Genomic DNA, 13,693 nt, shown 5'->3' with positions numbered 1-13,693 from the left:
TTTATTAACAACTTAGACGAAGGGTTAGAAGGCATGATCATCAAGTTTGCAGATGACACCAAACTGGGAGGGATAGCTAATACTCCAGAAGACAGGAGCAGAATTCAAAACGGTCTTAACAGATTAGAGAGATGGGTCAAAACTAACGAAATGAAGTTCAACAGGGACAAATGCAAGATACTTCACTTCGGCAGAAAAAATGGAATGCAAAGATACAGAATGGGGGACGATGCCTGGCTAGACAGCAGTATGTGTGAAAAAGATCTTGGAGTCCTCGTGGACAACAAGTTAAACATGAGCCTACAATGTGATGCGGCTGCTAAAAAAGCCAATGGGATTCTGGCCTGCATCAATAGGGGTATAGCGTCTAGATCCAGGGAAGTCATGCTCCCCCTCTATTCTGCCTTGGTCAGACCACACCTGGAATACTGTGTCCAATTCTGGGCACCACAGTTGAAGGGAGATGTTGACAAGCTGGAATGCGTCCAGAGGAGGGCAACTAAAATGATCAAGGGTCTGGAGAACAGACCCTATGAGGAGCGGCTTAAAGAGCTGGGTGTGTTTAGCCTGCAGAAGAGAAGGCTGAGAGGAGACATGATAGCCATGTACAAATACGTGAAGGGAAGTCATAGAGAGGAGGGAGCAAGCTTGTTTGCTGCTGCCCTGCAGACTAGGACGCGGAACAATGGCTTCAAACTACAGGAAAGGAGATTCCACCTGAACATCAGGAAGAACTTCCTGACTGTGAGGGCTGTTCAGCAGTGGAACTCTCTGCCCCGGAGTGTGGTGGAGGTTCCTTCTTTGGAGGCTTTTAAATAGAGGCTGGATGGCCATCTGTCGGGGGTGCTTTGAATGCGATTTCCTGCTTCTTGCAGGGGGTTGGACTGGATGGCCCGTGAGGTCTCTTCCAACTCTACGATGCTATGATTCTATGATTCTAAGGACAACACTAATCTCTACTGGTATCAGAATGGGATACCTATGTGACTAACAAGGTCCCTCTCCTTCTTGCTGGTCATATGCAGAGTTGCCCATGATGGGCAAGAGTTTGGATGGATTCTGTGCCTAGCTGATAGTAGCAACAACACAGGCTCTATCCCTCCCCTTTCCCTAGGTAATGGTGGCAGCATCCAATTGGAAAGCAGATCAGGCCAAATTAGAACAAATCCTGCTGCCCAGACTACCAACAGCCCCTGGATATTCTGGAGTTTCCAGCAAACTCTGGAGTATCTTCAAACTTTGCCAAAAGTGAAGCAACAATGAAGAGCTACTGACAGAAATAAGGACAGAAACAGAATGGTTCCAGAATAGATTGTGAATTCACTCCATTCTCCAATGTATAATGAATAGAGAGAGAGAAAATGTGTTGAATTAAATTATCTACCCCATGTTATATTCTGCACAAAAGCAAGAACAGCAAGGATTATCAAATAGGAGAAAAATAGTAGTAGAACAATGATTAACAAAATGCACACATTCTAGAAAAACTTGGTTCCATTTTTGCACACATATTTATAACTGGATAGAGTAAGAATGAATTTATTGTCTAAATTTTGCACAATGAACACATGTGCACCATATAGTTTACACTACACAACCATAGTATTTTGACAGATATCAGCTACCATAGCTGCATTCTGTGGAATCCCAAGATTTGTAGTTAGGTGAGACATTAGATCTTTGCTTAGTTTTCTCCATACCTCACAACCTCTGAGGATGCCTGCCATAGATGTGGGTGAAATGTCAGGAGAGATTAATTCTGGAACATGGCCATACCGACCAAAAAACATACAACAACCTTGTGATCCCGGCCATGAAAGCCTTCGACAACACATTAGATCTTAGAGCTATAAATCCCAAGATTCCGTAAGATTCAGGGTGCATCTACTCTGTATAATTAATGCAGTTTGGCACCACTTTGGACATTATCATCTAAAAATGCCTCTGGCATTCCAAACCTGCCTTGGATTTCATCTGGAGCATAACAAGATAACCACTCTTCTTATTCTGTCAGTCACTTAGCACCAATCTGTCAAATTATATCCCAGGATTAGAGGCTGGAGTTGTTATTCACTTGACTCCATTTTCTCATTCCCTCAACTTCAGTGTTTTCTCAAAACATAAACTAAAGAAAACACTCTTGAAATATGAAGTTTAAATGGAGTTTCAGCTGACCAGTTTGGGTTTGCTTTGAGTCATAGAGCTGGAAGGGACCACATGGGCCATCCAGTCCAACCCTTGACATGCAGGAAAAGCATAAAGTATCTCTGACAGATGGCCATCCAGCCTTTGTTTAAAAGCCTCCAAAGAATGAACTTCCACTCTACCACCATACTCTGAGGCAGTGAGTTCTACTGTTGAACAGCTCTTACAGCCAGGAAGGTCTTACTAATGTTCAAGTGGAATCTCCTTTCTGTAATTTAAACCCGTTGCTCTGAGTTCTAGTATTCAGGGAAGCAGAAAACAAGCTTGCTTCCTCTTCCTTATGTCACCCTTTCACATATTTATACATGGCTATCATATTTCCTCTCAACCTTCTTTTCTACATGCCCAACTCTTTAAGCCACTCCTCAGAGAGCATGGTTTCCAGGCCTTTGATCATTTTAGTTGCCCTTCTTTGAACACGTTCCAGCTTTGCTTTGCCTCAGGAAGTACCAGAACCAGTCTGGTGGGGTCTAGTTTGGCTCATTCTTTGGGCCTCATCTGAATTTGACACACATTCATACATATCCATTACTTTATCATTTAAAATTTATGTTTAAATGTCAGTTATGTAAACTTGGCACGAGTTGGGTCTCTGTTAATATGCAGTACAGTATTGGCAACAGCTGTGTAACTGCACTGATTTTGTGTAAGCAAATGATTTGGACACAAATTGCAGTTTCCCATCTGAGTAACAAGGGAAAAAAACAATCCAGTTAGAAAAATAGAGAAAATGTGTTTTACAATTTCAATACAGCCCCCCAAATATGAATTTTAAAGTAACATTTTTTTATGTTAGGTTCTTTGGCTTCAAGAGGTCAAAAAGCATAGCTCTGTTGTTCTTAACTGCTATCAGGTTTATTTCAATTTATGGTGACCTTATGAATGAGAGAACTTTGAGTCGCCCTGCTCAGGTCTTACACTCAAAGATGCAGCTTCTTTGACTGAGTTTTCCACCTGGAATGCAATGTTCCTCATCTCCTACTGCTTCTGCCATTCCTTTTTCTAGCAAATCATATCTTCTCATGATATGTTCAAACTCTCAGTTTGGCTTCCTTCAGGCTTGATTTGCTCTAGGATTAATTTATTGGTATTTTTAGCAGTCAACAATATCCATAAAACTCTTCTCCAGCACTACATGTGAAATCAGTTGATTTTCTTCTTATCAGCTTTCTTCACTGTCCAGCTTTCACAACCATACATAGTAAAGGTAAAGGTTTTCCCCTGACATTAAGTCTAGTTGTGTCAACTCTGGGGATTGGTACTCATCTCCATTTCTTAGGCTGAAGAGCCAGCATTGTCCGTAGACACCTCCAAGGTCATGTGGCTGGCATGACTGCATGGAGCACCGTTACCATCCTGCCAGCCTATTGATCTACTCACATTTGCATGTTTCAAACTGTTAGGTTGGCAGAAGCTGGGGCTAACAGGGAGAGCTCACCCCACTTCCCGGATTCGAACTGCTGACCTAACCACTGTGCCACCACTGTGCAACTGTACATACAGATGGGAAATACGGTAACATGGACAATACGAATTCAGTAATATACCTTGACACTTCAGAATCTTATTCCTTTATAGCTGCCCTTCCATGTTCAAGTTTTCTTCTGGTTTGCGGATTGCATTCTCCCTTCTGATGAATAACAATATAGAATTCTCTGAACTATTTCGATATCTTTTTCATCTAGTTTAAAGTTAAGTAAATCATGTGTGGTCATAATTTTTGGTCTTTAAAAATGTTGAACTATAAACCTAACTTTGCATTTTCTCCTTTGGCTTTCTTCAGGAATGGTTCCAAGTCTTTGCTATTTTCTGCCAGCAGTCTGAAATCCTTGGGTCAATGTAGCCTCCAGTCCTGAATAGTTATAATCCCCTGAAGTATATCTATCTGCTAGATCAGTGGTTCTCAACTGATCTGAGGATCAGGGGTCCTCAGATGTTTTTGGCCTACAATTCCCAGAAATCCCAGCCAATTACCAGCTGTTAGGATTTCTGGGAGTTGAAGGCCAAAACATCTGGGGACCCCAGGTTGAGAGCCACTGTGCTAGATCTTAGGATCCTTCCATACAGCTGAATAAAATCCCACATTATCTGCTTTGAACTGGAATACATGGCAGTGTGGACTCAGATAACCCAGTTCAAGGCAGATATTGTTGGATTTTCTGCCTTGATATTTTGGGTTATATGGCTGTGTGGAAGGGCCCTTACTATCAACTAACTACATCCTGCAGTGTAATTGTTAGTATCATGTCCCATTTTGCTGGCTCCATCTTCAATTTATCTCTTCATTTTTCACTGAACATTTATTGTTATCACTTCATAATCTTCATGAACCTTTCTTGCTATCACTTCATAATCTTTTATCTTCATTCAAGTCCACAAGCAACACAAGAGAAGATTGAAGAGAAGATGGTTGGAAAGCGGCCACGACACAAACACAACTGCTGGCCTTTCATGTGTGTGATGTTTGGATCTTGTCCGGTATTCCTTTTTTTTCATGTCCAGGATTTTGGCTCTATATAAAATATATTAGATGGGAGTTCTCTAAAACAAATCGATCCCATCTGGACAGCACTGGCACAGTAATCATCCTGAAAGATGTGACTGTTCTAATATCATAACATCGCCAGCTCCTAGGTCTGGATTAAATATTAGCTTAGCTGCACCGTACCCTCAACATTTCACAGATAAAAACTGGGAAAAGAGTGACCAAGCAACAACAGAATGTGGTCAACATGGAAAACATTATTAATAAAGAAAAACAAACAAAGGAGCGACTGGTGAAGTTGAGAGATAAGGCCTTCTCAGTGGTGGCCCCTTGGCTATGGAACTCCCTCCCCAGTGACATTTGATCAGCCCCTTCCCTTTTAGCCTTCAGGAAGAAAGTTAAAACATGGCTTTGGGACTAAGCTTTTGGTGGATCTGCAGTGCAATAAATGAACTTTAAATATGTGCAGTGACAACATGGAATGAGGAGCCCCGGTGGCAAAGTGTGTTAAAGCACTGAGCTGCTGAACTTGTGGACTGAAAGGTCCCAGGTTCAAATCCCAGGAGCGGCGTGAGCGACCGCTGTTAGCTCCAGCTCCTGCCAACCTAGCAGTTCGAAAACATGCCAATGTGAGTAGATCAATAGGTATTGCTCCGGCGGGAAGGTAACGGCGCTCCATGCAGTCATGCCGGCCACATGACCTTGGAGGTGTCTACGGACAATGCCGGCTCTTCGGCTTAGAAATGGAGATGAGCACCAACCCCCAGAGTCAGACATGACTGGACTTAACGTCAGGGGAAACCTTTACCTTTAACATGGAATGGCCCTAGACTACAGCTTTGGATGTTGTGAATTTAATAACTGTTTTTAATTGTTTTAATTTGTGCAAATCTGTATGGTAAATTCCACTGAGTTTAATTCCAGGTAGTTGGATAGAGATCTATAGCCCTAGCTAACATATAAACCACTGTAAGTACTCTTTGGAGTGGAAGCTGTGTATGTATTCAAGTTGCTTGTTGTCCTATGGCAGCCTGTGAATTTTGTAGTATTTTTTTTAGGTGATGAATACTCAGAGGTTGTTTCGCCAGTTCCTTCTTCTGAAATACAACCTATAGCATCTGATACTTGTTAGAGATAGCCCATCCAAATGTATTAACAGGGGCTGGCATGGCTTGAGCGCCCGCTGTTAGCTCCAGCTCCTGCCAACCTAGCAGTTCGAAAATATGCAAATGTGAGTAGATCAATAGGTACCGCTTTGGCGGGAAGGTAAGGGCGCTCCATGCAGTCATGCCGGCCACATGACCTTGGAGGTGTCTACGGACAACGTCAGCTCTTCGGCTTAGAAATGGAGATGAGCACCAACCCCCAGAGTCAGACATGACTAGACTTACCGTCAGGGAAAACCTTTAGCTTCCAAGACTGTATGGTATCCAATGCCTTTAGGGTATTTAGGCAGCCAGTAAATCTCTAAAGTTAAAAGAACAAACTAACATTTTATTTGATTCAATTCCTCCTTAAACTGTATATTTGAATAAGGGTTGCAGAGGAGGTAATGATTTCCCTGCTGCGTGGTTCAACTTGGGGCAAGCCGGAGATTTTCAGGACCAGTTTTAAATCAGAGCCATATGCATTTTTCTTGGAAATACATTTAAGAGATTTTTTATACCAGGCATGCTTCCAGTTAGATTTTATGATATTAGAATAAAAGAAAGTTCAATCTGTCCTTTCAGAAATATGTAATCTGACAGCTTTGGTTTAACCTCATTAAGTAAAAACTAATATCTCACTTTGAGTGTTACTCTGAGGTTTTCATTTATGATGTTTGTTATTGACACAGCCATCTGCAGTTACATAAGAATGTAGGAAACATAAGATTTAATCCAGAAACAAGAAAAGTGTGGCCCACCAGGTATTTTCAGATTGCAAGTACAGTAAAGTCTCACTTATCCAACATAAACGGGTCGGCAGAACGTTGGATAAGCGGATATGTTGGATAATGAGAGATTAAGGAAAAGCCTATTAAACATCAAATTAGGTTATGATTTTACAGATTAAGCACCAAAGCATCATGCTATACAACAAATTTGGCAGAAAAAGTAGTTCAATACGCAGTAATGCTATGTAGTAATTACTGTATTTATGAATTTAGCACCAAAATATCACGATGTATTGAAAACATTGACTACAAAAATGCGTTGGATAATCCAGAACGTTGGATAAGCGAGTGTTGGATAAGTGAGACTCTACTGTAAGATCAATTTCAGCTTGGCATATCTAATGGTTAGTTGTTCAATCATGGTGAATAATCTACTTAGAGTAGAATCTGAAAACCATATGTTGGATCCAGAAGGCATGCCATGATAGAGAAGAACCACACAAATAGATGGGACTTAAGTTGGCATTTTCTTGGCAAGATTGTTTAGAGGTGGTTTGCCTTTCCCTCCCTCTGAGGCTACAAGAGTGTGATTTCCCAAGGTCACTTAGTGACTTTCCATGCCTAAGACAAATTCAAATTTTGGTCTATAGAGTTATAGTACATAGTACAGTGTCAGGCTCAAACCACCTCTTCACACTGACAAGTTAATAAAGACAACATTTATTTTCCTTTAGGTTCAACAGGTCTATTGTAAACATGTCCAAGTCAGCACCATGTAATCTAGTTTCCATTTTTGACAAGATTTGCTAAGATTCACAGCTAGAAAATAGATTGCTGGGGGAGCTAAAAAGACAATTCTATTTTTAAGACAAAACTTGGAGAGTAGTTCTTTCACCAGAGCACATAATTCATGAGATGACATTTATTATCCCATGATGGTATGTTAAATATTCATGGTAAGGGAATTTCAAAAGCCAACATGGAGATAGTGGTTTGAGTGTTGGACTAGAACTCTGGCAGACAGTATGAAAAACCCGCTAAGTGATCTTTGGCAAGCCACATTCTGCAAGCCTTAAAACAAGGCAATGGTAAACCTCAGAATAAATCTTGCACAAAAAAACAAAAACAAACCCTATAGGGTCACCATAAATGAGCTTTCACTTGAAGACCCATGAGAACAACCGTTTCAAAATAGCTGCCTCCATATATCAGGAAAGATAGGTCTCTGAAGAGTTGACTTTGCTTGTTGGAAGTAACACTGAGAAAAGCAACTTTAGTTTTAAGAGGCCATATATACTCAATCTGGCAAAGATTAGATTGCGACAACAGTCTGGATTTCACTGTTTCTCTAAGTGTGCAATTCCACTGAGATGCCTTGTTGGCTACTGACAGAAACCATACCCTGAGCCAAATAGATGATTGGTCTGAGATAGGGCTGAATTTCTTCAATGTGATTTTTTAAATAATGAATTATGAAAATTATAGCCCATAAACTATCCATTATGCATAAGCTGCAAGTCTCATTGCATTGAACTCACAGCTGGTTACTTAACATCTTTCGCTCAAATGCTTAACATACAGCTCATGCTTCTGTTTTGTGAAAAAGGGAACTCCGTGACCCAGATTTTCTTCTCCCTCTCCCAATAATTCCAGGGGTTGAGGCAGACTATAAAACAATTCTGTTTCTGCTACAAGTTGCACATTATTTATTTTACACTTTTAGATTTGGTGAAATGTAATAGTTTCCTGGTAAACAGTTTCCACTAGGCTTTGGAAACATTTGCACTCATTGAAGAACAGGGGGGGGGGGGGATCAAAACAATCTGTACTTTCAATGGTTTAACCAAAAAGCCCAACCACTAGCACAATAGCTAGTTTGTAGGCTACAAAAATAACTGTGAGTCCCATTTGAAAGAGATCACACTATTTTGGTTTTTATTCACCCTGAGATGATGAATATTTTAGCAGCAAGTATAATGACCCAAGTAATACCTTGTTGTGGCAACCATATCTTATTCTACAACTTGCAGGCTATCAAGTTTTTGGAAATCTTACAGATATAACATGTCTGCTTTATAAACATGTTAAAGCGATTGCAAAGTATGCAATGACTTGTGTGGGCATTGTGTAATGCTTGTTCACCAAAACAGGACTGGGAAAAATCATTCTGTGTGCTGGAATCATTCGTTTAAAGGTTATAGATCACACTAGGGTAAAGTAATTGGATCAGTTGTATGTGTGTTATTAACCACATTTGTTCATCCAATGCTGAACACAACACAACACAAGCAAAAGATTTTGAAACAGTTGAAAAGCAACTCACCAATGCCTTGAAAGATCTCTCCAGCTACTACAAAGAGAACCACCTGAAGCCTAACCCTGCCAAGACACAAGTGTGTGCTTTCCACCTACATAACCGCGAAGCCAACAGGAAACTGAAAGTTACTTGGGAAGGCCAAGAGCTCGAACACTGTTTCCATCCTAAATACCTTGGTGTCACCTTAGACCGAACACGAACATATAGGAAACACTGCATGAACACCAAGCATAAAGTAGCTGCACGCAATAACATCCTGCGGAAACTGACTGGCAGCTCATGGGGAGCAGACCCACAAGTAATAAGAACATCAGCCCTGGCCTTGTCTTTCTCAACTGCAGAGTATGCCTGTCCTGTTTGGCACAAGTCTGCAAAGCAGGTGGACATAGCACTGAATGAAACATGCAGAATCATCACGGGATGCCTTAAACCTACACCTGTTGATAAACTCTACAAGTTAGCTGGCATTGCCCCTCCTGACGTGCGACGGGAAGTTGCTGCTAACGGTGAGAGAAAAAAGGTCGAACACTGTGAAAGCCACCCACTGCATGGCTATTACCCTCCTCCCACCAGACTCAAATCAAGGAAGGGCTTCATGAGAACCACCACTCCTCTTGATGTTCCTCCAGCAACAGCAAGGGTGTCCCTCTGGGCAGCTAAACCTGGCAATTCTAACTGGATGGCCCCCCAAGAGGGTCTTCCTCCAGGGGCAAACCAAGAATGGGCAACTTGGAAGTCCCTGAACAGACTCAGAAGTGGAGTGGGCAGATCAAAAGACAACTTGGCAAGGTGGCACTACCTGGAAGAATCCTCCACCTTGTGTGACTGTGGAGCAGAACAAACAACTCAGCATATGTATGCTTGCCCACAATGCCCTGCCTCATGTACGGAGGAGGAGTTGTTTAAAGCTACAGAAAATGCGGTTGCTGTTGCCCGCTTTTGGTCCAAAACTATCTAGTTGCTTGTGTTTTCTTTTCTTTTTTATTTTATTTCCATTATTTGAAATGTATTTGCTGTACCAATGCTTTTGACACGAAATAAATAAATAAAACCACATTTGTTAAGGCAAGCTTAAGACAAAAAAGTTAAATCAAATTCATTGAAAAACTATAGCAAAATGTGCCGCAGGATGTCCTGCAAAAACAAAGTTTAATATATTTTTCATGTTTTTATAATAGAATCAATTAGGAAATGCCATTTATAATCCAGGAACAAAAATCATGTTACATAATGTAATAAAAAAGAACCAAAATGATGATATCATTGATGAACACTCAAGACAGAACTGTTTACTGGCTTTTTAATTATATCCCTGATATTCAAATGTGAAAGTCATCACGCAGCATGATCCAAAGAGACATAGAATCATAGAGTTGGAAGAGACCTCACGGGCCATCCAGTCCAACCCCCTGCCAAGAAGCAGGAAGATGACATTCAAAGCACCCCCGAAAGCTGGCCATCCAGCCTCTGCTTAAAAGCCTCAAAAGAAGGAGTCTCAACCATACTCTGGGGCAGAGAGCTCCAGTGCTGAACAGTTCTCACAGTTCAGAAGTTCATCCTAATATTCATGTGGAATCTCTTTTCCTGTAGTTTGAAGCCATTGTTCTGTTTCCTAGTCTCCAGGGCAGCAGAAAACAGGATTTCTCCCTCCTCCTTATGATTTTCCCTCACATATTTATACATGGTTATCATGTCTGCTCTCAGCCTTCTCTTCTGCAGGCTAAACATGCCCAGCTCTTTAACACTTGCTACTATGCAGCCACAAGGAGTCACTGTTGTTCCAGCTGAAACTGACGGGTGCTTTCATTTTCATAGATCTAGCTCTGATTGTTTAGAACAACAACAGTGTTTGTGACATTTCAGGCTCTGGGATATGGATATAACACACATCTTGAAGCCACATATGACACTATACAGACACACATGGATCCATATGTGTTAAGGGAATAGTTTTGCATATGTTTAAGGGTCCTAGAATATCTGTTTTGAAACTTTAGAAAAATGAAAGTGTTTTTCACGAAAGTCCTGATCTGTAAAAATAATCCAAAAATGCCATCATCTCTCTTGATCCCTATATGTGTATTCATTCATATACAGTAGAGTCTCACTTATCCAACATAAATGGGCCAGCAGAACGTTGGATAATAAGGAAGGAATAAGGAAAAGCCTATTAAACATCAAATTATGTTATGATTTTACAAATTAAGCACCAAAACATCATGTTTTGCAACAAATTGACAGAAAAAGCAGTTCAATACACGGTAACGTTATGTAGCAATTACTGTATTTCTGAATTTAGCACCAAAACATCGCAACGTATTGAAAACATTGACTACAAAAACATTGACTACTAAAAGGCAAACTGCATTGGATAATCCAGAACATTGGATAAGCAAAGGTTGGATAAGCGAGACTCTACTATATTTGTATACACACACTTAAGATTTTCTATAAATATCTGTGCCCAGCCTTGGGAAGAAACTCCTCAAGAAACTATTTGTTTCAGTGTCATTTCCACCTGCTGTTATAGCAAGAATTGCTATTAAATCCAGAAGGAACAGAAAAGCAAGGAGGGAATAGTGTCTGATGACATCACTGCCTCTTCCAATCAAAATATTACAATGGTTCAACCCCCTGAGCCCCAAATCCACCAAACTATGACCATAACCAACCTGTTATACTTCCATCCAAAATCAGTAACATTTGCTGTTTGGATAGGCTTCTATGATAGGCTCTAGGTGTAAGGACCTTATCATGAAGGCTGCTAAAATCGCCAAGGATTATGGCGAATCTGGCAGCGTGGGGAACCCATCACCCCACGCCTTGCATTGCCCAGCTTACCAACATGCCAGTCCCATAGGTGGAATTGTCTACCACGCAGCTTCTCCCCAATTGCTTCTGGTAGTGGAGGAGTGATGTTGTCACCAATGTCCACTACCATATCTTCTTCTAGTATTATCTTATGATCTTCTAGTCTCTTCTTCCAGTTCCGCTTCATTAAAAGTTTATCCTTATCTTTATTATTATTATTTATTATTGTATACACAGCAAACAAGATAGATATGCTGGATTTCGTATCACAAAATCACAAGTCGAACACTTCCCAAGTGTCTAGGACTGTGTGATGTATTTTCGGATGATGCGTGCAGATCCCAGTAGGGTGGCCTTTTGCAGTTGGCAGATCGTAATTTTGTCAATGCCTATTGTTTCCAAATGCTGGCTGAGATCTTTTGGCATGGCAGTGTGCCCATCACCACCGGGACCACCTGTACTGGTTTCTGCCAGAGTCTTTGAAGTTCAGTCTTGACGTCCTGATAGCGGCTGAGTTTTTCCTGTTGTTTTTTGTCAATGCGACTGTCACCTGGGATGGCGACATCAATTATCCAAACCTTGTTCTTTTCCACAACTGTGATGTCTGGTGTGTTGTGTTCCAGAACTTTGTCAGTCTGGATTTGGAAGTCCCACAATATCTTTGCGTGCTCATTTTCCATTACTTTTGCAGGTTTGTGATCCCACCAGTTCTTTACTGCTGGGAGGTAGTACTTGAGGCATAAGTTCCAATGGATCATTTGGGCCACATAGTTATGCCTCTGTTTGTAGTCTGTCTGTGCGATTTTCTTACAGCAGCTGAGGATATGATCAATGGTTTCGTCAGCTTCCTTGCACAGTCTGCATTTTGGGTCATCAGCTGATTTTTTGATCTTGGCCTTAATCGCATTTGTTCTGATGGCTTGCTCCTGGGCTGCAAGGATAAGGCCCTCTGTCTCCTTCTTCAGGGTCCCATTCATGAGCCATAGCCAGGTCTTCTCTTTATCAGCTTTTCCTTCAATTTTGTCAAGGAACTTTCCATGCAATGTTTTGTTGTGCCAGCTGTCAGCTCTAGTCTGTAGTGCGGTTTTCTTGTACTGCTTCTTTGTCTGCTGTGCTTTGAGGAGTTTCTGATTTTTGACTTCAATCAAAGCAGGTTCTTCAACTTTGCTTTACATATTCTGCCAGGGCATGTTCTTCTTCTTTGACTCCTTGTTTTACTTGTAAGAGTCCTCTGCCCCCTGATCTTCTAGGCAGATATAGCCCGTCAACATCACTGCGAGGGTGCAGTGAGTGATGAATGGTCATGAGTTTTCTTTTTCTGTCCAAATTGTCCAGTTCCGCCTGTGTCCAGTTCATGATGCTAGCAGTATATCTTATGACAGGTATGGCCCAGGTGTTTATGGCCTTGATGGTGTTGCCTCGATTGAGCTTGCTTTTGAGAATTTTTCTGACCCTTTGTGTGTTGTTGTTATTATTATTATTATTATTATTATTATTATTATTATTATTATTCACAGCTTTATATTTGTTTAAGTAAAATTCTATAACTATCTATTAAATGTATCTCTCATGTTATATTTTATATGTATTAAATTGTTTATTTTAAATCCTTTATCTCATTTTAATAACTGCACTCTAATGTTACATGTATTAAATTGTTTATTTTAAATCCTTTATCTCGTTTTAATAACTACATAGTAAATCTAGACATCTGATTTAATCTGTTAGTAAATTAGTATAGAGTAAGGAAAAATCAATATATTTAACTATCTTTGTTTCTTCCTTTTCCAACATGACATAAAATGTATATAATATCTCTGTTTAAAAACCCAGAAAATCGTAATAGAAGTAATTTTTTAAAAAACCATTTACAGTAGAGTCTCACTTATACAATATAAACAGGCCAGCAGAATGTTGGATAATAAAGAAGGATTAAGGAAAAGCCTATTAAATGTCTAATTACGTTATGATTTTACAAATTAAGCACCAAAACATCATG

Source organism: Anolis carolinensis, chromosome 6, assembly GCF_035594765.1.
Source record: "Anolis carolinensis isolate JA03-04 chromosome 6, rAnoCar3.1.pri, whole genome shotgun sequence".
Classification (NCBI taxonomy): Eukaryota; Metazoa; Chordata; class Lepidosauria; order Squamata; family Dactyloidae; genus Anolis; species Anolis carolinensis.
The sequence above is the reverse complement of the archived record's forward strand: the minus strand, read 5'-3'. Positions refer to the sequence as shown.